At 39.9% G+C, this 26816-nt stretch overlaps 1 protein-coding gene and 1 non-coding gene across 12 annotated transcripts in view; one reads left to right on the top strand and one right to left on the bottom strand.

The window, feature by feature from the left end:
* The window catches only part of FAM184A (family with sequence similarity 184 member A), a 121359-nt gene that overhangs the window by 82825 nt on the left and 11718 nt on the right, over positions 1–26816 (bottom strand). The window lies entirely within an intron of this gene.
* TRNAS-GGA (transfer RNA serine (anticodon GGA)) lies at positions 2464–2539 on the top strand. The gene has a single exon. It is a non-coding gene; the product is annotated as a tRNA-Ser (tRNA).

The following is a 26816-nucleotide window of genomic DNA, read 5'->3' as shown; positions in this document are numbered from 1 at the left end:
AGAGAGAGGGGGAAACGTACCCTTAGAGTGCATGCGCACTACACTGAAACAAAAGGGTACTTAGACAGTAAAGCAACAATCTCAGATGCAATTGAAAACAAACAAAAATACCTGGCACATTTTAAACAGAGGAAGAATACATTTTCGTAATTCTATTTTTGTTATTAACCCTCAGTTCTTCTGGTTGAGCTAGTCACCAAAAAATTACTTGGGCCTTAAGACACCAAAGTTAAAAACTATTAAAAAGAGTCTCTCAAACCGCTCAGATACAGTGGGCTATTAATCTCTGCCATGTAGGCTCTGTTTTATCTGTTCTAGAGAGGTAACATATTAAGCCACATGTTTACCTGCCATTAGTGATTGTAAAATTAAATCTACAAAGGAGGCTCACTGAAGACCTCAAGTTCAGGGTGAGTGGGAGGAGAACAGATGCTACCCATACAGAGTTTAGCCCTGACAATGAATTACATATATATATATATGTATATATGTAAATATATTTAATTACATATATATATGTAAATAAAAAAATATATATATATTTTTTGTATTTTTCTGAAGCTGCAAAGCTGGAAACGGGGAGAGACAGTCAGACAGACTCCCGCATGCGCCCGACTGGGATCCACCTGGCACGCCCACCAGGGGGCTATGCTCTGCCCACCAGGGGGCGTCGCTCTGCTGCAACCAGAGCCACTCTAGCGCCTGGGGCAGAGGCCAAGGAGCCATTCCCAGCGCCCGGGCCATCTTTTGCTCCAATGGAGCCTCGGCTGCGGGAGGGGAAGAGAGAGACAGAGAGGAAGGAGAGGGGGAGGGGTGGAGAAGCAGATGGGTGCTTCCCCTGTGTGCCCTGGCCGGGAATCGAACCCGGGACCTCTGCACGCCAGGCCGACGCTCTACCACTGAGCCAACCAGCCAGGGCCTTTCTTTGTTTTTTGATTCAGTTTCTTTTAAGTTAGAAAGAAAATTTTAAAAAGTGAAGGCTGGCCTGATATATGGTGCCACAGTGGATCAAGTGTTGACCTGGAATGCTGAGGTCGCCAGTATGAGACCCTGGAACTGCCCGGTCAAGGCACATATGACAAGCAACTACAAGTTGATGCTTCCTGTTCCTCCCCCCTAACTCTCTCTCTCTCTCTCTCTCTCTCTCTCTCTCTCTCTCCTCTCTTCTCCTCTCCTCTCCCTAAAATCAATAAAATAAAAGTCTTAAAGTAACCAACTCACAAGAAACTAGAAAGGGAAGGGGTGGAGAAAGAACAAAAAAAAAATTAAAAGAAAAAGACTGTTCATACATTATGTAATCAGATTAATTTTAGCAACAGACTTATGTCCAAATGAAACATTTACAAGACAGTTAACAACAAAAAATGCTCATTTGGATTTACTTAAGCCAAGGGCACTATAAAACTCTTAATTTAAAAAGAGCTTTAAAAACCAATTGCTTTGGGAATTACCTTTGAAGGTATGTTCACTCACTGAGTTTCTATAATTGTTGGAAAAATCTTTCTGTAAAATATTTAGAAGGTCTAATAACATTGGAGGTAGGTATTTTCCTCTATGATAATGTAGAATGTATTAATATCTATTTCCCTGGAAGATTTAACTTGCCATCTAAAATAGCAAACAGAAGTCTTCTTACAAGACTTAGGGTCCATGCAATGGATTTGGCTACCAAACTTTAACAAGAACAAAAAATCAATTAGTAAACACGCAGTGAATGCCTTACTATATGCTCATTACTTTTAAAACGCATTCTGGCAAAGAAATGTATAAATGTTCTTACTCAAATAGAACTGTTTAAAATAAAACACACACAAATAATGGCAGACAGTTTTACATAACACACGTCAGTGTCCAGCTGTAGAGCAGGGGGCACTGTACAGAGCATGTGGAGTTCTCAGTAGAGAAGATGCTGGAAACAGAGGGGCCTGACGAGACAAAGCGATGTGGAGAACGGAGAGGAAAGCAACCTGAGTCCAGGCATGAGGCAGGAATGACCTTAGTGGTTGCTGTGCTCAGATAATCTGGAGAAGAGAGAAGGCAAGTACCAGAGAAAGCCAGCTAAAGTTTAAAAGTTCCTGATGATGTTTTTTTTTTCCCCCTGCAATTTAATTGGGAAATGGGTGTCTCTAGGAATTTTAGAAGACTTAGAATCTATACATAGCTTTCTGTTTGTATGATAACAATGGTACTGGACAATGATTCCAAGACATATTTTTTCACATTTAAAAATCTCTTACATCAGAATGCATCTGACAATTATGTGTCATAGTGTGACTGCCTTTTTTCCCCCTTGGCGGTACATAAAATAAAGATGCATCTGAAAATCAACCACCATTATGAATCAAGAGTGGCATGAAGCCACTAGGAAGAATGGATAAGTAAAGTGTCTTATGATTAAGGAAGAACATAATTCTGAACTCTTCAAAAAATTTCCTGAACCTCTTGCTCAAAAAGAACAGAAGAGCCCTGGCCGGTTGGCTCAGTGGTAGAGCGTCAGCCTGGAGTGCAGAGGTCCCGGGTTCGATTCCCGGCCAGGGCACACAGGAGAAGCGCCCATCTGCTTCTCCACCCCTCCCCCTCTCCTTCCTCTCTGTCTCTCTCTTCCCCTCCCTCAGCGAGGCTCCATTGGAGCAAAAGATGGCCCGGGTGCTGGGGATGGTTCCTTGGCCACTGCCCCAGGCGCTAGAGTGGCTCTGGTCGCGACAGAGTGACACCCCGGAGGAGCAGAGTATCGCCCCCTGGTGGGCAGAGCATCGCACCCTGGTGGGCATGCCGGGTGGATCCCGGTCGGGCGCATGCGGGAGTCTGTCTGACTGTCTCTCCCCGTTTCCAGCTTCAGAAAAATACAAAAAAAAAAAAGAACAGAAGAGACCAGGTGCCATTGAGCAGAAAGAAGCAGGAACCTCTATATTGAGTCCTTCTACAAAGCAGAGTTCAGGCCAGAGAGATCAGAAGATGTAGAAATAGGAAGTGTACAAAGAGTAAATGATCTGTCAAGAGTAGAAGAAACTATGAAACCTAAGTCGTGAGAGGGAGAAATGCCACTGATAATAAGCAAATTGATTGAAAAGTGGAGTTCTAGAAAACACGGGGTAAAATCAGGGCCGGATGCGGTTGTTTCCAAGTTTGTCAAGAGCAGCCAAGCACCCAGGTTATCAGTTGGATCAAGCAGACAATCAACTCCCCTCTTTGCAGGTAAAATAGAGAAAAAAAATCAACTGAAAAAAGCAAGCTCGAGACACTCTAGGCATGGGGACAGTGGGCACAAAGGAGGGCAGGGACGAGTCAAGGGACAAAGAACAGAGGATTCATTGAAAAATCAAACAAGACAGACTGAGAGAAAACATTTGCAAACGACACAGCTGATAAAGGACTGTTATCCAAACTATACAAAGAACTCTTAAAGCTCAACAACAAGAAAATGAATAACTGATTACAAAACAGGCAAAAGAGCTGAACAGACACCTCAATAAAGAAGATATTCTGATGGCAAACAAGCATATGAAAACATGCTTGATATCACACATCATTAGGATTTGCCAATTAAACAATGAGATAACACTGTGCACCTATGAGAATGGCCAAAATCCAAAACCATCAAAATATAAAATGCTGACAAGGATGTGAAGCAATAGGAACTTTCATTCACTGCTGGTGGCAATGCAAAAATGGTTCAGTTACTTCATAAGACAGTACAGCAGTTTCTTAAAAAACTAAACACATTCTTAATATATGATTCAGCATAATGCTATTTCGTTTTTACTCAAATAAGTTGAAAACTTATGGCCATACAAAAATTTGCAAGTAGAAGTTTATAGCTGTCTTATTTATAACTGCCAAAATTTAGAGGCAACAAAGATGTCCTTCAGTGGGTGAATGGATAAACTATGGTATGTCCAGGCAATAGAATACTATTTGGCACTAAAAGGAAATGAGCAATCAAATGTTGAAAAGACATGGAGGAACCTTACATGCATATTCCTAAGTAAAAAAGCAAGTCTGAAAAGGGATGCATACTGTAGATATATGGCATTATGGAAAAGGCAAAACTGTGGAGACAATAAAATAATCAGTAGTTGCCAGGGATAAAGGAGGAATGAATAGGCAGAGGACAGAGGAGTTTTAGGTCAGTAAAAATATTCTGTAAAGTCCTATAAGTAGGTACATGTCATTATACATTTGTCAAAATTCACAGAATGTAGAACACCAAGAGGGAACCCTAATGTTAACTGTGGATTTAGCATAATTATGTGTCAATGTGGGTTCATCAGTGTAACAAATGTACTTCTCCAGACCATGTAGAACAGTGACAGTGCAGGAAGCTATGTCTGTTCAGAAAAGTTTGTACTATCTGCTCAATTTTTCTGTGAACCTAAAACTGTTCTAAAATATAGTCTATTAAAAAACCTCCATCCTGAACAGTGAGTCCCCAGTTCCTCTGACCTTCCCAGATTCCAATGCCAGGAGTCAGGCTAGTAGGGCCCAGGTGGCAAATTAAAGAATCCTCTGGAGAAAATGAACCATCCAAAGACAAGACCTATTCATACTGACATTTGGGTGTGCTGAATTTTTTAAAAAATATGATGCACTTCCAATTTCCACCTAGGATGCTGAAGGATGAAGGGAGAAATGTTCTACAATAACAATTAAAAAATATTCAACACCTACAAAATCATGAGGTTCCTTGAACCCAGTAGAGAGCTGAGACCACAGCACAACTTCCTGGCTTTAAATCTAGGACAAGCCTCCAAGGACAGATGGTTCACAAGCACTGGCTCAGCTACGGCAGAGCACAGAGGGAAGATGAGAATCTCATACAAGTGGCTAAGAAGAATTCAGCTACAATTCATACCAAACTGTTAAGGTAAAGCATGGTTGTTGAGAGTTTGGTGAAACTATTCCATAGGATTGCTGTCTTGACAGCCATTTGTGTAGCAAGAAGCCTACAAGGGCCTTAAACATCCCTCAAGTGCATATGCCCCAGATCAGTGATTTTCAACCTTTTTTGAGCCACGGCACATTTTTTTTTACATTTACAAAATCCTGGGGCACACCACCTACCAAAATGACACAAAATGACACTCTAACACACTACATATTATACATATAGTTAATAATATAGTTTCTAAATGTATTTATACTCACACCTGACCGTGTGCCGCGGTACACTGGTTGAAAAACACTGCCCTAGATAACAGCCCAAAGTCACAGGTGAACCTAAGTCCCTGTTGTGACCATCCAACTGCTCCATGGTAGCATTCTCTCCTGCCTCCCAAGGCTTTGCCCTTGTGTGTACCCCTGAGGTTAACTCCCACAAAGCTTACCAAAACCTGGTTCTTTTTGGATTGAGTTAACTAATCTGGCCTTAGCCGAGAACCCCAAAACACTCCACCCACAGACCCTAATAAAGCAAGTGCCCCAGGTCCTGCCCTGCTGTCTCTGTCTGCACCATTCCTTGACCTCCCTGAGAGAACACTCAAGGTGTGATGTGTACCTCCTCCAGGACCTGTCAGTAATAACTTCTGTATTTCACTTTCCCTTGTGGCTTTTGTTGAACTGAGGCTCACCACTGGACATTCCAGGGCTCTACTTAACAAATGTTAATTTAACAAAGTCACAACAATGGGAAGGTGTGAAAATATATGGCAGAACCCCCGGACAATGCAGACACGGGAGAGTGCACCTACTCAGTCTCTGCCATGACTTCAGTAACCACAAGAAAGGCTGCAGACAGGGCGGGAGAGCAGAGAAAGCCTCTCTCAGTGATACAGGCCAGCCAAGGCAGAAAACGTAAAACCTAACCCATATGCTTTTCACCTAAGGAACAAAAGCCATAAGCTACTGGGGCAAGGGCAACAACATTGTTTCTCTCCTCTGCCTCCAGCCCCACCTGCCTACACATACCCCAAAGCACAGGTGATGACCAGTTAGCACCAGGGGGGAGAGAGAAAGAGTAAAAACCTTTGGCGAAAGGGCAGAAGCAACTGGATAAAAACTAAAACAAACATATCAAAACATGTGGGATTCAGCTAAAATAGGTTGCTGAAGTAGGTGTGCAGCCTGTTTTAATAAAGGAATATAGTAACAACCATTTATTTACATACTGTACTGCCTATAACTGTTTTCCCACTCTAATGGTAGATGACTTCAAATAAATCATTTAAATTTACAACTCAAAGAAGACTAAACCCAAAGTTAGCAGAAGGAAAAAATAATAAATATTAGAGTGAATATTAATAAAGTAGAGAACTGAAAACAATAGAGAGAAGCAATGAAACCAAAAGATGGTTCTCTAAAATCTACAAAGCTGATAAGCCTCCCAGAAGTCCATTTCACCACTTCTCATACTAGAAGGCCTAGCCAACGCAATTATGCAAGGAAAAGAAATATAAAGCTTCCAAATTGAAAAGGAAGAAGTAAAACTATCATTTCTATGTGGAGAAAATCCCAAAGAATCCACAAAAAACTGTTAGAGCTAATAAATGAGTTCAACAAATTTGAAAAAAAACAAGATTAACACACAAAGTCAGTTGTGAATCAGCAATGAACAATCTGAAAAGGAAATTAAGAAAACAATTCCATGTACTTTGGTTCCATTGATGTGAGGTGTGTGTCCCAAATAATTTAATAATTGTTAAGAGTGTGGATATTGCAAATATAAAGAAAAATAAAGTCTTTTGGTCAATACTTTGGGAATTTCATGTAACTCTTAGCTTATCTCATCTGTTTCAACTTCTAGAGAATGATAGCTACTGATATCATTAATGTGTGGTGATTAGAAATTACAAAGCTTTATTTTCTCTCAAAATTTTAGGGGTTGATCAGAAATTGGCTCTGTACATTGAAGTATTTCACATAGGCAAACAGTATCCATCATGCATGTGAAGACAGAAAAGAGATTGACAAGGACCAATGTTCTAGTGAATTCTTTCTACTTTGGACTATTGTAATGGCCTCTGCTTGTTCTCAAAGCCATATGGATTCTCCAACCATATGGTCCTCCATCCTTTTCTAGGATTTCTGATATCTCAGGTGGAAGTGAAGTAAAACCGGAGGTGGCATCCCTTCCTTCATCTACTCATATAGTCAGTCTACAGCTGTACAGTGATATCAGAGACCCACACACACAAAAAAACTGGCTCTTAATTACAAAGAAGCTGAGCCTTCCCTGTTATAGTGATCATAACAGATTAAATGAAAGGACGGCTTGTTCTTCACTTCCACTACCAAAACAAAATGCTATAACTGTCTATCAACTTCTCAAAGCCCCTTTGCTTTTTTGTTGTTCTATTTTTCTAATTATATCAAGGAAATGTGTCCATGATAGAAAAGGTGTACTTTGGAAATCAATTGCACTGAGTTGATCCCTAGATAAACATACAATTTTGAAGTAATTATTATATCCATATAAGTACGATAATTTTTATCATACCCACCCAATGCCTTTACAAGTGTTATTGCTATTGTCCATTTCTGTTTTTCTTTTCAAAGGAAATTCAGAGAGGTGCATAATATACAATTATACCAATCAACATTGTCATATGTGTAAGACCATGTAAAATATATTTTTTAATCTACCATAACATGCCTGACCAGGCGGTGGTGCAGTGGGTAGAGCATTGGCCTGGCATGCTAAGGACCCAGGTTTGAAACCCCGAGGTGGCTGGCTTGAGCACAGGCTCATCAGCTTGAGTGCAGTGTCAACTGCTTGAGCGTGGGATCATACACATGGCCCCCTTGAAGCCCAAGCGCTGGCTTGAATCCAAGGTTGCTGGATTGAGCAAGGGGTCACTCGCTCTACTGTACCCCCCCAGTCAAGGCACATATGAGAAAGCAATCACTGAACAACTAAAATGTTGCAACAATGCATTGATGCTTCTCATCTCTCTCCCTTCCTGTTTGTCCCTGTCTGTCCCTGTCTCTCTCATACTCTCTCTCACTAAAAAAAAAAAAAAAAAAAATCTACCATAACATCATCTCTTTTTCAACCAGCATTTGAAGTCTAGGGAGACTCATAATATGTGGGTTCCTATATTTTGAACAATCTCTACTTATGGTACTTGTTTAATGTGATATAACACATTCCCTCCCCATATACATCTATTTTTTATCCTATATTTGGTGTCTTTGCAATAACTGGGTATCTTACATGTAAATATGTATTGGGCAGTATTAGTGAATTGTTGACCAGCTCTTTACACATGCCTTAGAAGGTTCTATATCAGAAAACGAAATAAGAGGATAATAATATTGCAAAGTTCCTCTGTCATTAAAACAAGATGGAGAGAAGTGTCCACAGCAAGGAAGAAGGAAGATGAAGCCAATGTAAGTTTCCAGCAGCTGACTGGTACCTTATTTTCAGGAAGTCCAGACAGGAAGCTGATTCTTCTATTACTTTCCTCCCTCCGACTTCAAGAGGCAGTACAACAAAAGTATTAATTCCCTGAGTTGCATATGAAGTAGGGAAGCCTATTATGATTGGCATTTCTCCAGTACTTGGGAGAGGCCATATCAGACCCCAGCCCTGCTCTTACATACCCTGATACTGTGCCTCTGCACAGCCAAGAATGCAGAACAGAAATTTAGAGAAATTAAGAGCAAATACCATTACAACAACTACCTGGTAAATCACAGGACCCACAACAGTGTAGAATCTTTATAGGGAAGAACATCCTGCTGTTGGGCGGAGAGGTGGAGTGAGAACGGGAGGGCTATAATGTGTTGTCCTCGTTATACTATAGGCTTCTGAATGTTAGCAAAATTTAATAAGGTAAATCAGGTGAGATTAGGATAATATTATTCTACATAACATATATTATAGAATCTGGTTGAATTTGGTGAAATATCCTGAAGGCAGAGCCTTCAGAGTCAGTGGGCATCAGAGGCCTGCGTTCCCAGATACCAGTATCTGAGCGTGAGACTCAGGCCCTGAGCTGGGATCTGGGCTCCCTGGGTATCTCCTGAGGCAGGCTGTCTGATAGTAGTAGCCTCTACTATGGCAGCCTTTGACTAACCCTTATATTCTCCGAGTCACACAGTCCCTTCCAATCCCTACTGTTACCTACCTAATTCGATCATAATTCAAGACTTAAAATCATTTTAATTATCTATATTGAACACAGACACCTACATTCTAATTTCTCATTTTCTCCTTTCACACCAAAATGTACTGTTAAAGAATAAAAGTATATAAATGTGTCACGTAAGAGTTCTTTCTTCTACTCTTTCCCGGACCCCTGACCTAAAGCCATTTTAAGTCCTATCAGTTATCACTTCCAGAACATAACTGAACCTCGCCCATCTCCCCCTCTGCACAGCGACCACCCTAGTGTAAAGTCACAGCATCTTCAGCTGCGAGCCAGGACCACTGCAGTGGAGATGAACTGATTGTCTGCTTCCGTTCGTGCTGGGTTGCAATCCATTCTTCACTCAGAGCCAATGTGATCGTCTCAAAATAGAAATCATAACATAACCCTTGCTTACAACCACACAACAGTTTTGACCACATGCATACGGGGAGAAAAAAAAGCCAACATCCTTTTAGTGGCCTTCAAAGTTGTACCAGATCTGGCCCCCACTTCTGTCCTAAGCCTAAAGCCACTTTTGCTAAACAAATCCACCAGAGAATACCACCAGAGACAAGACAAGAAGCAGGACCAGCTGAGAGAGACCAGTAATGCACAGACTGTGTGGAGAGAGGTTTGTGCAAAACTCATGGGAAACTTAATTTCTAGATATTGAGTTTTAAAAAATATAATAAATATAATATATAATAAATAAATCAAAAGCAAGATGGCAGCATAGGCATACCTTTTACTGAAATCAGTAAACATGACTTTCTTTGTAAGTAATGAAAATGAACAAAGAATTTTAAACAGAGAATTAACTTAATCCTACTTGCATATTAGAAATTAGATTCTGGATGCACTGTAGAGGATACACTGGATGAGGTGAGACTACAGAGAACAGTCAAAAGGCATGGAAATAACACAAACGCTGGCAGGGAGAGAGGCCACCCGAGTGCAGAGCCATTGTAGGTCAGGCGCGGCTAGCAAATCTAGTGGTTGATTCAAAGCAGAAAATAACCTCTCCCAGCTGTTCAGTCTGTCAAGGAGGTTATGTACCTCTACAAATTTCATTCTGTCTTCAACCAGGGTTCCTACCTTATGAGTCATAGGGGGCTTTTATAGCACCTACTAACTCAGACTACTCACTTGCCACTGACAGCCCTCTGCAGTTGCCATGGTGACCGCTGTTTCAGACAGACCTGGGATGGAACAGATATAAGTCAGGAGCCTTTGACCCCAGGGCTACAGTTCTCTTCTTGGTTCCTATCTGATCCAGCACATCAGGCGCTTCTAAAAACACATCACTCCAGGTTTCTCTAGCCTTCTCTAAGGCTAATTGTGCTTAACCATTTTCAGCAACAAACAGGGGATATTACACTTCACTAATAACTTCTAATACTATAGTAGCTATCCTCAATTTGATGCAGGGGGAGGAGGTAATACAAGAATCACCAAGTGGCCTTTTAAAAAACTACACCTTCATTTCCCTCCCGCATTATAATGGCCACCCACACACAGACCAAAAGGACTAAGTGGAAAAAAAAGGTTAGGAACCACGTACTGCTCTACTTACATATGGAGATATTGGCCAGAAAATTCATTCAGTAGTTAAAAAGAACACTCTGCCAACATATTTTGTAAGAATAAGAATTCTAAAATATAACAGTAGTATCCCATACTGAATTCTACGTGAGGTTACTCTATAAACAGTAGTATCCCATACTAAATTCTACGTGAGGCTACACTATGTTTTTGAAATATTTTTTCTGTTGTTTTTTTCCTACAGTGATAAACATTTTCCGGTCTCTATCTGCTTCTCAGCAGGAACCACACAAAGTTTAATGAGATAAATATTATGATGTGCTCATCTCAGTGCCATTCTGAAAGAATCTGAAGTTAAGACAGGTGATAAAATTCTAGATAAGAGCTTTAAAGTTGTCAATATCCAGTGTCTTTAGAGAGAAAAAAAGTCGTATTTAGCTTAATGATCAAAAACAAAACAAAAATATATATATTTCTCTTTCTACTATCCCATCTCTACATTTTTTCTTACAAAAAATTTTAAAGAAAATGTATGTAACGTTGAAAGGGAAGTTAGGTAAGCGAGTGAATGACAATAAAATAGAACACGCTAGGTTGGCAATTACATACAATAACCCACAGATTTTTCCAAAGTGTAGCATAGAAGATGACTTTAAGAAATCAATATATTTATTTTAGTGGTCACTAGAAATAACAAAAGTCACCACATCTGTGAAGTCATATACTGTTGTTCCTCACCATATCATGGTTCACTTTTCGTGGTCTCACTGTATCACGGATTTTTAAATTGTATATATCTAATTTTGTATTGTGGATTTTTCGCTATATTGCGTGATTTTGCAGTATATAGGAATTTTTAATATATTTATTATTTTAATTATTTTAGCAGTAACATAATCAAAATAAGTGTGTGAAAGGTTAATAACAGTGTGGGAAAGGTTTATAAAAGTGTGGGGAGGGTTTATAAAGCCTTAAGATACATATAAATAATAAAATAAATATAAGGTCACTACTTTGTGGATTTTCGCCTATTGTGGGGGGTTCTAGAACCTAACCCCCACAATTGAAGAGGGACCATTGTATTATTACTGCTGAAGAAAAGATCAGAGCAGGCAGAGGAATTCACACAGACTTCTTGTCCTACAGGTGTTGTATTCAGGAATGCTCTTGTTTCAAGCCTGAGTAACTGAACTTTGCAACAATTGTTTTTTAATTAATTAAGAACTTTGAGACTTAATTCACATACCATAAAATTCACCCTTTTAAGTATACAATATAATGGTTTGAGTACATTACAAGGTTGTATAGCCATAACACTGTCTAATTCCAGAACACCTTCATCACCCTAGAAAGAAACCCATAACTATTAGTAGTTATTCCCACTCCCTTCTATCTCTAGCCCCCGGCAACAGCTAATCTACTTTCTGTCTATGGATTTGCCTCTTCTGGACATTTCATAGAAACTGAATCATATAATTGGTAGCCTTCTGTGTTAGGTTACTTTCACTCACCATGTTTTCAAGGTTGATCTGTGTTTTAGCACGTACCAGTACTTCCCTCCTTTTAAAGCCAACAATATTCCCCTATATACCACATTTTTCTTACCCATTCACCACTTGAATGGCTATTATAAGTAATAGCTATTATAAGTAATTCTGCTATGAATGCTTGTGTACAAGTTTTTATGTGGACATAGCTTCAGTTTTCTTGGGTATATATCAATGAGTAGAAGTGATGGGTCATATGGTACGTCTATGTATGTTAACCTACTGAGAAACTGAAAAATGATTTTCTAATGTGGCTGCCTCATTTTACAAACCCACCAGCAATGTATGAGGCTCCAATTTCTACATATCATCAACATTTTATTGTACATTATTATTATTACTATTGCCATCCTAGTGGGTGTGAAATGGTATCCTACGTTTTTTTCACTTGCATTTCCCTAATGACTAGTGATGGCAACCTAATTCTTTGAAAGTGTGTATGATACAGATAATACACATCTCCAGTGTCCAATCTCATCCAATGCACTTCTCTGGGCATAATGACATGCTTTTTTACCCTCTGCTGTGCTCTGCAGTGGGTGCGGTTTATTATGGGCTCCTCCTACCCTTTTCAGCCTCTGTCTTGGTTACCCCCCCAAAAGCCATGTCCTTCGCCTAATAAGAGTCCGTTCTTATTCCTCCTACACAGCCTGCAGTCTCCACTTCTCTGAGGCCTGGTCTTTATCATGCCCCTGCTCCCATCCTGATGACACGTAAATTCAGCTTTTTCTCACACAGCCCTGCCCTCATGCCAGTAGCCTCAATCAGCCCTACCTCTGTAGACTTCAGCTTTTCCCTTTCGCCCAGTTCCCTTTTCTGTTTCAAAGTCTCATTTCCATATTTTCAAACTGCTTCCTAACTGTTCCACATGCCAACCACCACCTCTCCCTTTGACTCGCCCCCTTTATGCCCCTCAAGTCGCCTCCATGACACTTCCTTCTGATGTGTCTTAGGCCACAAGCCCTACAGGCTGAGTCCTTAGCCTCTCCCACCTCCTCAGCACATTAAACATTATCCCATTCACCCTCTCTGCTCCCCAGCGTCTCACGACCGCCTGAAGTCTGTCTGCCATTCGATTGGTAAGGAAAAGAAGGATGGAAGAAACCTCTTCCAGCTAAAGTGCTGTGGTGGCTAACGCAGGCGACACTGGGCTGTGGTACCCGGACCTTTGGGAAAACAAGTCTGTGCAGTGTTGCCACACGAAGATAATGTCTGCACTGGATGGCTGAATCAAGCGGACTGCCCTCCCTAACGTAGATGGGCCCCTCCATTCGAGTGAAGACCTAACCAGAACAGAGGAGGCTGAGCAACAGGAAACATTTTGTCCCTCTGAGCTGGAACACGGGTCTCCGCCTGCCGGGGACTAGAACTACACCACCAGCTCTCGTGGGCCTCCAGCTAGCCAATTACACACTCTGGCACTTGTCAGCGTCCATCATCACATGAAGTAATACCTTATAATACATCATATTTATATATCCTATGATACATTACTAAAAGAAAAACAGTGGCATATTTAAAATGTTAAGAGTTTATTTGAGTCAAGATTGATTAGAATCTGGTAGCACCAAGTGGAAAGTGGGCAGGAATGCTCCAAGGCCGGAGCTGGGGAGAGACATCCACGGAGGAGAGGGAAGCAAAGCAAGGACCTATCTGACTGCCTGCGGCCTAGCTGGCTGTTTGGGACTAGCTGTCCTTAGGTTTAGGTTTTGAAATCTTGAGGTGTTTCTAGGTTAAGATTTTGGTCTGCCTACATAGGGCAGCATGGCTCAGAGCCACCTGGGTCTAATGGCCTCCTTGCCTAATTGACAATCTCTCTCCCTCTCTCTCACTGGCTCTCGTTCTGTGGAAAATTCTAATACAGGTGCTTAAGCCCTGGAGTCCCTTCCCCACAAACAGGTAGGCAAACAAGCAAAAAATATGCAGAGGAGTGTAGATCCGGCCTAGTGGACAATAAGGGGAAAATGAGTCCTTATGCAAGGGTTGCATCACTAATAGTACCATAGCACTAAGCAAGATAAGCTGAAATAAGGAAAATATGAAAGTAAGGAGACTACAAAAAACAAGGTCTACACTAATTCCGACCTGGGAGAATGAAAATAAAAACCTAAAAGATATTTCAAACAAAGAAATAATACTACATAAAAGAAAAAAAAAAAACAGAGAAGAGAAAAATTTAATTCCAAAGTTCCACTTTAAAAGAAGGGGTAAAGTCAGACTAAAATGCTAAATTTGAAAAAGGAAAGTAGGTTTTTTAGGGTTATTTCTTAATTCTTTGGTATGTGGGAGATGTCTGATGAAGATGATTAATTCAATTTTGGGCATGTGGTATCAGGTGATGGCAGACATCCAGGTAAAGATGACAGTCTTAAAAGATGAAATGGGGTCCCAGCAACGCCCATACTCGAACACCCGAGGCAGCAGCAGAGGGGGTGGTGGGCCTGCAGACAGACCACACCTAGGAAACACAGAGGCCACACCCACTGGACTTCTGTGGCCACACCCTTCTTATACACAGAATAGGAAGGCAGAGAAATGCAACCCAAATGAATCAACAGAAATCCCCAGGATAAAACTTGAATGAGTCAGATATAACCAAATTACCAAATGCAGAGTTTAAAATAATGATTTTTAGGATGCTCAAAGATCTTAGAACAGCAATAGATGGACATAGCAAGCACGTAAATAAAGAGATAGCAAATATAAAAAAGGACATTAAAATAATAAATAAGAATCAGTCAGAAATAACAAATACAATATCAGAAATGAAGACCACAATGGAAAAAATTAAAAGCAGAATCAATGAAGCTGAGGATTCAATCAGCGAGTTAGAAGACAAGATAAACAAAAGCACGAAAGCAGAGCAGCAAAAAGAAAAGAGACTCAAAAAGCCTGAGGAAACTCTAAGAGAGCTCTGTGACAACATGAAGAGAAATAATATTCGCATAGTAGGGGTTCCTGAAGAAAAGAAAGAACAAGGGATAGAAACCTTGTTCAATTAAATCATAGGTGAAAACTTCCCTAAATTGATGCAGGAAAAACTCTCACAAGTTCAAGAAAAACAGAATTCCATTAAAGAGAAACTCAAAGAAATCCACACCAAGACACATCATAATTAAAATACCAAAGCAAAGAGATAAATAGAAAATATTAAAAGCTGCTAGAGAAAAAAAAACTATCAGCTACAAAAGAGCCCCCATAAAAATGACATCCGACTTCTCAACAGAAACACTTGAGGCCAGAAGGGAATGGCAAGAAATATTCAAAGCAATGCAGAACAAGAGCCTACAACCAAGACTACTTTATCCAGCAAGGCTATTGTTTAAAATTGAAGGAGAAATAAAAAGCTTCCCAGACAAAAAAAAAAAAAAAAAAAAAAACCTCAAGGAATTCATTACAAGCAAACCAATGCTGCAAGAAAGGTTAAGGGACCTGTTGTAAACAGAACAAAGGGGAAAAGAATATAGTAAAAGAGGAGGATAGCTTAAAAGAATAAAATGGCAATAAACAACTAAATATTGATAATAACCTTAAATGTAAATGGATTAAATGATCCCATCAAAAGACATAGGGTAGCTGCATGGATAGAAAAACAGGGCCCATACATATGCACTCTACAAGAGACATATCTCAAAACAAAAGATACACATAGATTAAAGGTAAAAGGATGGAAAAAAAATATTTCATGCAAATGGAAATGAAAAAAAAGCTGGGGTAGCAATACTTATATCAGACAAAATGGACTTTAAAACAAAGGCTATAGTAAGAGATAAAGAAGATCACTACATAATGATAAAGGGAGCAATTCAACAGGAAGATATAAACGTTATAAATATCTACACACCTAATATAGGAGCACCTCAATATGTAAAACAGACTTTGATAGATATAAAGGGTGAGATCAACAGCAATACTATAATAGTAGGGGATTTCAATATGCCACTAACATCACTAGATAGATCCTCAAAAAAGAAAATTAACAAAGAAACAGCAGACTTAAAGGACACACTAGATCAACTGGATTTAATAGATATCTTCAGAACCTTTTACCCTAAAGTAGCAGAATATACATTCTTTTCAAGTACTTATGGTACATTTTCTAGGATAGACCACATGTTAGGGCACAAAAGAGGTCTCAATAAATTTAAGAAGATTGCAATCATATCAAGCATTTTCTCTGATAACATTGGCATGAAACTAGAAATCAATCACAACAGAAAAATTGAAAAATACTCAAACACATGGAAACTAAATAGCATGATATTAAATAACAAATGGGTTAACAATGAGATCAAAGAAGAAATTTAAAAATTCCTAGAAATGAATGATAACGAGCATACAACAACTCAAAATATATGAGACACAGCAAAAGCAGTACTGAGAGGGAAGTTCATAGCACTATAGGCATACCTTAAAAAGCTAGGAAAAGCTCAAATAAACAACCTAACCCTGCATCTAAAAGAACTAGAAAAAGAACAGCAAGTACCCTGACCAGTTGGCTCAGTGGTAGAGCGTTGGCCTGGCGTGCAGGAGTCCCGGGTTCAATTCCCGGCCAGGACACACAGGAGAAGCGCCCATCTGCTTCTCCATCCCTCCTTCCTCTCTGTCCCTCTCTTCCCCTCCCGTAGCCAAGTCTCCATGGGAGCGAAAGGTTGGCCCGGGTGCTGAGGATGGCTCCAGGGCCTCTGCCTCAGGTGCTAGAATGTCTCTGGTTGCGACAGAGCAATGCCTCAGATGGGTAGAGCATTGCCCCCTGGTGGGCATGCCTGCGACAGAGCAATGCCCCAGATGGGCAGAGCATCACCCCCTGGTGGGCATGCGGGTGGATCCCAGTCGGGCACGTGCGGGAGTCTGTCTGACTGCCTCCCCGTTTCCAACCTCAGGGAAAAAAAAAAAAAAAGGAACAGCAAGTAAAGCCCAGAGGTAGTAGAAGGAAGGAAATAATAAAGAGCAGAGCAGAAATACATGACACAGAGGCTAAAGAAACAATACAGAGGATCAATGAAACCAAAAGCTGGTTCTTTGATAGGGTAAACAAGATTGATGAACCTTTAACCAGATTCACCAAGAAAAAAGAAAGAGGAGTCAAATAAATAAAATTAGAAATGAAAGTGAAAAAATAACAACTGACACAATAGAAATACAAAATATTGTAAGAAAATACTATGAAGAACTGTATGCCAAAAAACTAGGCAACCTAGATGAAATGGACAAATTCCTTGAAACATATAATATTTCAAAAATTAATCTGGAAGAATCAGAAAATCTAAACTGACCGATTACAACAAATGAGATTGAAACAGTTATCAAAAAACTCCCAACAAACAGAAGTGAATACTACCAAATGGCTTCATAGGTGAATACTACCAAAGATTCAAAGAAGAACTAACTCCTATCCTTCTCAAACTATTTCAAAAATTCAAGAGGAAGGAAGACTTCCAAGCTCCTTTTATGAGGTGAGCATAATTCTGATCCAAAACCAGGCAAAGACAACACAAAGAAAAAAATTATAGGCCAATATCCCTGATGAATTTAGATGCTAAAATCCTCAACAAAATATTAGCAAACTGGTTCCAACAAAACATGAAAAAAATCATAGATCATGATCAAGTGGGATTTATTCTGGAGAGGCGAGGATGGTACAATATTCATAAATCAATCAATGTGATTCATCACATAAACAAAAGGAAAGATAAAAACCACATGATAATTTCAATAGATGCAGAAAAAGCATTTGATAAAATCCAGCACCCATTCATGATCAAAACTCTCAGCAAAGTGGGAATACAGGGAACATACCTCAATATGATAAAGCGAACATACCTCAACATGATAAAGGCCATCTATAAAAAACCCACAGCCAACATCATACTCAATGGGCAAAAATTAAAAGCAATCCACCTAAGATCGGGAACAAGGCAGGGGTGCCCTCTTTCACCACTCTTATTCAACATAGTTCTGGAAGTCCTAGCCACAGCAATCAGACAAGAAGAAGAATAAAGGCATCCAAATTGGAAAAGAAGAGATAAAACTATCATTATTTGCAGATGATATGATATTGTATATACAAAATCCTAAAGTCTTAGTCAAAAAACTACTGGAACTGATAAATGAATTCAGCAAGGTGGCAGGGTATAAAATTAATACACAGAAATCAGAGTCATTTTTATATACCAACAATGAACTGTCAGAAAGAGAAATTAAGGAAACAATCCCCTTCACTATTGCAACAAAAAAATAAAGTACCTAGGAGTAAATTTAACCAAGGAGGTTAAAGACTTGAACTCTTTACAAAAATTACAAAAAAAATTTACAAAACATTGATAAAAGAAATCAAGGAAGATACAAACATGTGGAAACATATACCATGCTCATGGTTAGGAAGAATAAACATCATCAAAATGTCTATATTACTCAAAGTGATTTATAAATACAATGCAATACCAATTAAAATACCAATGACATACTTCAAAGATATAGAATACATATTCCAAAAACTTATATGGAACCAAAAGAGAACGCGAATAGCCTCAGCAATCTTGTAAAGGAAGAATAAAGTGGGAGGTATCACGCTTCTGGATATCAAGTTATACTACAAGGCCATTGTACTCAAAACAGCCTGGTACTGGCATAAGAACAGGCATATAGATCAATGGAACAGAACAGAGAACCCAGAAATAAACCCACATCTTTATGGACAATTGATATTTGACAAAGGAGGTAAGAGCATACAGTGGAGTCAAGACAGTCTCTAACAAGTGGTGTTGGGAAAATTGGACAGCTACCTGCAGAAAAGTGAAACTAGACCACCAACTTACACCAGTCACAAAAATAAAATTCAAAATGGGTAAAAGACTTAAATGTAAGTCATGAAACCATAGCATCTTAGAAGAAAACATAGGCAGTAAGCTCTCTGACATCTCTCGCAGCAAAATATTTGCTGATTTATCTCCACAGGCAAGTAAAATAAAAGACAGGATAAACTAATGGGACTATATCAAACTAAAAAGCTTTTGTACAGCTAAAGACAATATGAACAGAATAAAAAGACAAACCACACAATGGGAGAACATATTTGACAATACAACTGATAAGGGGTTAATAACCAAAATTTATAAAGAACTCGTAAATCTCAACACCAGGAAGACAAACAATCCAATCAAAAACTGGGCAAAAGAAATGAAGACACTTCTCCAAAGAGGACATACAGATGGCCAACAGACAGATGAAAAAATGTTCAACATCACTAATCATTAGAGAAATGCAAATTAAAACCACAATATGATACCACCTCACACCAGTCAGAATGGCTTTCATTAACAAAACAACACAGGATAGGTGCTGGCGAGGATGTGGAGAAAAGGGAACCCTCCTGCACAGCTGGTGGGAATGCAGACTGGTGCAGCCACTGTGGAAAACAGTACAGAGATTACTCAAAAAATTAAAAATGGAACTGCCTTTTGATCCAGTAATCCCCCTTTTAGGAATATATCCCAAGAACACCATATCACTGACTCAAAAAAAGAAATACACCCCCATGTTTCTGGCAGCATTGTTCACAATAGCGAAGATCTGGAAACAGCCCAAATGTCCATTGGTGGACAAGTGGATTAAAAAACTGTGGTAAATATATTATATATAATGGAATACTATGAGGCCATGAAAAAGGAAGTATTACCTTTTGCAACAACATGGATGGACCTGGAAACTATTATGTTAAGTGCAATAAGCCAGGCAGAGAAAGAAAAATATCATATGACCTCACACATTTGAGCAATCCAAGGAACAATGTGAACTGAGGAACGGAATTAAACCTGAAGGGAAGGAGGGAGGGAGCTTTTGGGAGGGGGGCAAAGGATATGTAGGGGGGATGTGGGGGAGGAGGGATGCAGTCTGGGTGGCGCTGCAATCTATGTGGACACAATGAATTAAATTTAAAAAAAAGATGAAATGGAAGTTTCCCAAAATTAATTTATGGTTCTACCACCCCACAACATTTTATACTCACGAAACTATGCCCTTGTCTTACTCAAGGACCCCAGTTGGCACTGAGCATCAAGTAACCGGCTATTGAACCACAGTTCTACAATGCAGCTTGTTTATCTGCATCTGCCCATCACTAAAATCTTCACCTATGTCCCAAACTAAAGCTATTCATATAATCTACTAAGAACTTCCTTCCTTTCCAAAGTGATATCAATGTGGGCACCCACACATCCTAAGCATTTACATTGTGATAAAATGAAGCCAAGAGTCAAAAACAGAAGAGCTCAACTATCATAAATATTCAGTGTTTGAACAGGATCACTACCCTTCCAAAATCTCTCCAGATGGGACTATTTCCTGTACAAGCTGGTCGGTGAACAACTCACCAGTGGGCTAAAGAGTTTGGTTTCTTCCTTCCTGACACAACCACCACTTACGTAACCATCTGCCTCCCTTTCAAAGAGGCTAAGAGGATAAAACTAAGATAAAACTTTCAAAAGTTTTCTCCCACAATATGATTAAAAATTAATTGATCATAACTTAAAACCAATACAGGCTGCTGCCCAAATACTCACATGTACACTATTGCCACTGAAGCAAAGATCCAAACTCTTGGAAGTCATCTCCAAAGGCCTTGAAATTATGGTCCTCTCGCTTATTGTTCCAAGAGGTAAAAAACTAGCAAGTGGTTCAGCGGTGACAACATCCAAAGTGCACACCATTATACAGTGTAGGTTCTAACTTTTTGCTAAGCTTATAATAAAAAAGCCCTTCTTGGTACCACATACCACCGTACACCTGGTGACGCCTTTCTTATACACTGAGGGGAAGGGTCTCTGCTGATCTGGAGATTCGCTATTTATGTTCAAAGTGACAGAAAGAGTTCTTTCCTGATAACATGTAGCAGGTTATCACCTCTCTTATTATTTTTTACTCCCTGAAAAGACTGATGCTAATTGCAGAACAGTTGTAAATATGGATTAAATTTTCCTCTGTTCCCAGAAACTGTACATTTTGGCACACTCAGACTGTATTTTCCAAAAGCGATCACAATATTTCCCATCCCACATGCGTTTCTGCAATGTGAGCTTGAGACTCCCCTGCTAAGAAGTACCAACCAATTTTCTCAAATCTAGGCTGGACTCAATGATCCCCTTGTAACCAGGAGAATGTGATTAAGTGATAATAAAGGACTCGGGTCTGGATCAATAGGAACCTTGCAGCTTCTTTCTCAGCTTCTGGATGACTCCGTCATGCCACCATGGGAAGAAAATCCCAAGCTACATGCAGGGGACACTTGGGTCTTTAGTCAACTGCCCCAGCTGAGCCCAGTCTTCAGGTCATCTCAGTCCAGGCACCAGGTGTTTAAAAAGTCATCTTGGAAGCGAATTCTCCAACCCCAGCTGTTTCAGCTTCCAGTTGATGAAGTCACACCCAGCCATTCCAGTCTTCCCATCTGAGAATCCAGATTATTGTGGAGCAGATAAACCATACCCCACAATTCCTTAAATTCCTGACCCAAGAATTTGTGAGAATAAAATGGTTCTGGTTTTTCAGGACGTGTGAAAGGCAACAGATTACCAGATGAATAATAGATTACTAGGACATGCTAGCCGTCCCTTGATTCTGGTGATCATATTCCACAATTTTCTTTCCCTTTGCTGAAACTTTCATCCCCAGACCAGTTTATTTTGCCAGTGATAAATGTCCATGGTTAATTTCCCCAGTTATTCTGACAGTTCAACTTTAGAAACCATCATATCCAGTAAGACCATTTCCTAGGGTCCAGTTTATTTGCTTTAAAAGCTTCTTTCTAATATCATTTTACTTACTGGAATTATTCCAGTTTTTTTATCCTTTTATTCCAATCGATGTTTGAATTAGGTCATGACTAAAGACATTACTTGAAGCAAGATGCTATGTACCCAACTCTAACCATGATAAGTAAACATCCTGTCAGGCATACGGATTAGTCAGCACTTATCATAAACAAAGCACTATACCAGTACTTAGCAGTACTTCAGATGGTTATCATTGTGCATGCTTTATTACTGAGAGTTAGCTATAATGAATTTTATAAATCTACTCTCATCCACAAGCATTATTTTGCCAGAAAAGCATTTTTTAATGTTTTCAACAAAGACAATTCTTGTTTGATATATAATCTTAACATAAAATCTTCAAACCATTGCATTTTTATAAGGATAGCCTATTTATAACTTGCTACTATATTTAATAGGTATAAATTGGTCTGTCATAAATCATAGCATAAAAAATCAAGCCCTTCATTTTCCTGACATAACTTTGTTTTCTCTGAGTCGCTGTAACTACTTGGGAGAGAAAAACTTAATCCTACTATTTCTAAGTATTTAGCCACTTCTACATTAAAGTTTAGTCTTTCAGAAGATACTCAGTTTTAAAATCAGGTATTATCCTCTCGGTTACAACTCAAAGCTCCTCCCAGAGCTCTTTCGGCCAAGGTCTCCTTCGTTCCTTTGTCACGGCTCCTGCCAGCCGCCCCGCTGTGCCCACCGCGGGAAGCAGGGGGCTGCCTGGGCGGCTGCTTTCTCCCTGTCACACACCGAGGGTGAGCAGGCTGGACAGCGGTCAGCACGCCCTCGGGCTGGCTCTGGACGCTGGAATGGAGCGCCCTGCGGCCACACAGCTACAGGCACTGGCAAAACAGTGGCTGAAGTAACAGCCCGGTCAGTCTAGGATGGCTGAAGAACCACGTGAAGAAAGGAGGGGTTGATGAATAGGGAAAAATATGAAGGGACAAAGAACCAAAGGGACTGGAGATGGGTCAGACCTGAAAGAGGAAGACAGAGCTGAAAGGTTAAGACGATCATTCATTTAAGCAACACCTAGACAGGGTACTTTCTATGTGGTTATTCTTGAGTTTAAGATTAGGAGGAAAAGTGAGTAGCTTGAAGAGGTCAAGAGCTGTGAGGCTAGGATGTTAAAGTCACTACCCATGGACAGTGACTGCTGAGTACGGGAAGCAACAAGGAGGGTGCAGGTAGAGAGCCGTGGTCTAAGCCTCCAGAGCTGTATCCGCATGAGTCTAGGAGCAATGGTCTACAAGGTGCAACGAGGGCTAGAAGAAAGAACTCATCATCTCCAGGACCTCTGGTTTATGAAATGTGTGAAAACAGTGGTCACCGCAAAAGCAGCAGAAAAAGCAGCATCCTGGGAAGACGGCCAGGTGTTCGATAACGTAAGGAGACAGTACTTTATGAAGAGATGTGGCTGTGGAGACATTTGTTCAGCACAGAAAAAGAGTTCTAGAGAGCAAGTCCAAAACCCCAAGTGTCCAGGAAACAAGCCCACAGCTGCTCGAGGCTAAGCTAGATGACACAGAGGCCTGCACTTGGAGCTGGGGTTGAGGGACACATAGGAGCCCACTGGAAGCTTCCAAGACACACCCTGGTCTTGTCAGTTTGGATGTAACAGACTATGGATTTTACACAGGATTCCAAATATGTTAGTCATAAACAGAGTTAGCCTTCTTTCTAACAATTGTATAACTGGGAGAAAGTTACCTTAAACATTTCTAAGCCTCAGGGAGTTTTTTTGTTTTTTTTTTCTACAAAGTGAATTAAGTGTACATCAAGAAATCACGATAAAGAAACAACACCATGTACAGTGTTGGATCTGAGTAGTGCACAGTATACTCTTTGGTTTATTTTTGTTATTGATATGGTCCTCCCAAGAAGCTGTGACCAAGTACACAGGGGACAAGACTGGTTAGTCCCGCTGCCTGTCACCTTGTGGTGCAAGCTGTGGTGCTCAGTAGAGGAAACAAGTGGACGCAGAAGGCTCTTGCTGCTCGGGCCCGAGTTTCACTGGGATGCACTTAACATGAAGAACTCTACCAATATTACTCTGTCTCAGGGGTTTTCTTTCTTGTACACCTATTTGACTGCAAGTTTCTGAAGACAAATCCTCAGTTTATTTATGTTCCCCTCAGTGCTTAGTATTTATTACACACTCAAAATGGCTGTATGACTATCCATACAGAAATAAAGTGAAACAGGCCAAGTTCCATACTTCAAAAATATTAATTCCAGAGGATATGTTTGGCATAATCTCACCCTTTGTTAAATAACATTTATGGTAGTGTTTTAAAAGATATTTAGATTTTATAAAATGTCAATTCTAGATTTAAGATGAAGTGTCAACCACCTGACTAGGTGACAGCACAGTGGATAGAGAGCATCGGCCTGGGACGCTGAGGACCCAGGTTCGAAATCCTGAGGTCACCGGCTTGAGTGTGGGCTCGTCTGGCTTGAGCGTGGGATTACAGACATGATCCCATGGTTGCTGGCTTGAGCGTGGGATTACAGACATGATCCCATGGTTGCTGGCTTGAGCGTGGGATTACAGACATGATCCCATGGTTGCTGGCTTGAGCGTGGGATTACAGACATGATCCCATGGTTGCTGGCTTGAGCGTGGGATTATAGACATGATCCCATGGTTGCTGGCTTGAGCGTGGGATTATAGACATGATCCCATGGTTGCTGGCTTGAGCGTGGGATTACAGACATGATCCCATGGTTGCTGGCTTGAGCGTGGGATTATAGACATGATCCCATGGTTGCTGGCTTGAGCGTGGGATTATAGACATGATCCCATGGTTGCTGGCTTGAGCGTGGAATTATAGACATGACCCCATGGTTGCTGGCTTGAGCCCAAAGGTCACTGGCCTTTAGCAAGGTCACTGACTCAGCTGGAGCCTCCTGGTCAAGGCACGTATGAGAAGCAAGCAATGAACAACTAATGGGCAAAGCTACAAATTGATACTTCCCATCTTTCTCCCTTCCTGTCTGTCTACCTCTGTTTCTCTCTCTCTTATTAAAAGAAAAAAGGATTAAGTGTCAACAAACAAAAAACATGACAACCTAAAAAAGAATTCCATACCTAGTAAATAGGAGAATATTTGTATATTTATGTATGTTACTCATTTTTAGGATGACAAACTATGCAGAAATTTTGTATGAACAAATTATCAAATTAATAAATTAGAAAAGAGTTTGATCAAATAATTCATTTAATACATCCTATTTTTCATTAAAATTCTAGTTTTTAACATTTATTATCTATAATTTTCTAGTTGCCATTAAAAAAAAACTCTACTCAATTAAAATCCTGCATTCTATTAATAAGATCATCTATGCCACCTGATGTCACCATATGACTGCAGAACATCTGCAAGTTAAATTCCAGTATCCATATCCATCCCCTGGTTTCTCTCCCACTGTCTCCTCCTTTCTTATTGTACAGGCACACCTCAGTATATTGGCTTCACTTTACTGTGCTCCACAGATGTTGCATTTTTTACAATTTGAAGGCAAGAATTTCCACCAGCAGAAATGTTATAATTCACTTTATTGTGATGGTCTGGAACTGAAATCACAATATCTCCAAGGTATGCTCATACCCTCTGCAATCCTTGAGCCTGTATTTACATAACAAATACAACTCACATACACACACAAATAAAACTAATTCCCTATATCCTCATAACCCCATTTCTGCCTGTCTCAGCCCAAAGTATGAATTCTCTTCCAAAAGAAGCTATACTTTATGTTGCATCTAAATCATCATGGGATGTGGAATTGATCTGGGTATTCACCTAGATACTCAATGCTGCCTTCTAAAAAGGGCAACATGGCACAGTCAGACAAACTGAGATTCAAATCCCAACTCTTCTAGCAGCATGGCCTTGAGCAAGTCCTGTAAACTCTAATACAGCACTCAGCTTCCCCATGAAGTCTAAAATCAACCGCATGGGGCTATGGTAAGAATTAAATATCATAAGAAAATTGCATGTAATAGTTGCTTTAAAATGGTATTTATTATTACCAAATCCTTATTCTTCTCCCATAATGAAAAATGCCTCTTGCTTTATGACTCATCTTATTATTTAGTTTTGTCACTCGACCTGCCTCATCATAGTAATAATCCAGTCACTGTCCACATTCAGTGTAGATTTAGACATAGGACTCACAAACTTACCTCCTATTCTAACGTTATTATCTTTGGAGATTTCAAAAATGCATGAGAAATCTAAAAGACCAGACTGACAGTTCTTTGGGATTCCTAACTTTAATAACCTTCGATCCCTATAAACATCCTCAAGAATGTACCCTGGATATTCTGATAATTTATTCCATCTGAGAAGTTTTAACATAGCCCTTACCACTCCTCAACCTCTGTGCACTATCAATATATACGCCAATGGTTCTGTCAATTCCTAAATTTTCCTTAATCTATTGGCTCCATCCTAGCCTTCCTTCCTTCCCTGCAGCACATAATTAATGGTAAATTAACCAAACTACTCTACCTCAAAGCTCTCTAACTCTTTTAAACCCAAGTTCTTCTGCTCTACCTAGCAGGCAAAACTCAGACTCTGCATTAATCCTCTAATAACTTGCCGTCTCTCCTACATTTGCAAACAATGATCCTCCCCGTAGGGCTGCAGAGGACTCTGCAGAAAACCGCAAAGCATTCAAATTGATACCAAATGTCACATCTAATTTTTTCTTGGGACAACCACATGTCTCCCTGATCCTTTCACTTGTCTGTGGTCAGCTAGTTTCTCCTTCCCCCAGCAATTATTCTAAACACTTTCTACTCTGCTTAAGGCCTCAACCATTCCTGATTTTAG

The sequence above is a fragment of the Saccopteryx leptura genome, chromosome 3 (genome assembly GCF_036850995.1).
Source record: "Saccopteryx leptura isolate mSacLep1 chromosome 3, mSacLep1_pri_phased_curated, whole genome shotgun sequence".
NCBI lineage: Eukaryota > Metazoa > Chordata > Mammalia > Chiroptera > Emballonuridae > Saccopteryx > Saccopteryx leptura.
This window is presented reverse-complemented; position numbering and strand designations above follow the sequence as displayed.